The sequence below is a fragment of the Triticum urartu genome, chromosome 1 (genome assembly GCF_003073215.2).
Source record: "Triticum urartu cultivar G1812 chromosome 1, Tu2.1, whole genome shotgun sequence".
Lineage (NCBI taxonomy): Eukaryota > Viridiplantae > Streptophyta > Magnoliopsida > Poales > Poaceae > Triticum > Triticum urartu.
The window spans coordinates 507,455,753-507,457,143 of record NC_053022.1 but is presented as its reverse complement, the minus strand read 5'-3'; positions in this window follow the sequence as shown (position 1 = coordinate 507,457,143).

Below are 1,391 nucleotides of genomic sequence, written 5' to 3'. Positions count from 1 at the left end.
GTCAGCTGGCAATCTCAGAAGCAAAAGGTCGTCGCAATCTCATCTTGCGAGGCGGAGTACATCGCGGCGGCGACGACGGCTTGCCAAGGAATTTGGCTTGCGCGTCTCTTCGGCGAGCTGATGAATCAACCAGCGGCGCCGTTCTCACTGTTCATTGACAACAAGTCTGCGATCTCCCTCTGCAAGAACCCAGTTCTCCATGATCGCAGTAAGCACATCGACCTTCGATATCATTTCATTCGTGATTATGTTGAAAAGAGATGGGTGGCCGTGGAGTTCATCGGTACAAGGGAGCAGAAAGCAGACATACTGACGAAGCCGTTGAGCCGTGTTCACTTCCAGGAGCTGCTTGGCAAGATTGGGATCGTCAACGTCAAGCTCGTTCGCCAGGGTTGAGGGGGAGATTGTTGGTTAAACCCTATCTCCCTCGGCCTTCTCTGAATTTAGTTTGTTTTCTTCAGATAAGTGTCGCTAGACACATTCAGTTTCGACAGTAGCTAGTCGTTTTTCTGTTAGCGTTTTTCTCGCCAATTGGTTGCGTCTTGTGCGCCTTGGCTCAGTCGTAGTAGGCCCAGCACGAAGCTCGGATCATGGGGATGGACGTGGTCAGTAGTGGAGCACGTTGCTCGGGCACGTTGGTGTACTCTTGATGAATAAGAAGAGCAAAACAGAAAAGCTGCAGGTGTTGAGCGCAGCACAAAAACTTCAGTGTCTCTGTGTGTTCTTCCTCTCAGAATCCCCTCTCTCTCTCGTTCGAGCTAGAGTTTAGGGAGACATATGTTTCTAAAAAAATAACTTAAAATAACAGTAAAGATGGTTACTGAAATAAAATATTTCGCCTGAAATACTTGTTGATTATTTAAAAATGGACACTAAAATATCAGAACACTAAACGACAAAAACAAATTTTCTTGAAAGGGCAACATACAACAATAGACCTTGACTGCATACAATATTGTCATTTACACAAATTACTAAATAAAAACACACAACTTAAAACTGCTAGTTAAACAATAAAACAAAAAAGAAAAAAAATGGCCCTAGGTCACAAACAGAGAGACCCAAACCAGTAACACAACCTACTGATACAGTACTGCTACATAACGAGGCCTAGGCAAATCCCATCTGGATAATACATGATGATATATGTCTGACCTTGATTGCCTAGAAGAAGAAACAAAAGCATTATTATGCTTGTGGCTAGAGAAACTAATACATTTACTTACAAATGATTTTTTTTTATTATAGCACATATGCCCTTACGTTGGAACGGGAGACATAATTAACGTGTCCACATATATGTTGTCATCACGGCCCAACAACATCCGAATTGTGCCCCGTCACGGCAAAGAAGGGCACACTAAGGTTTAGCATAAATACATATCAGTAGT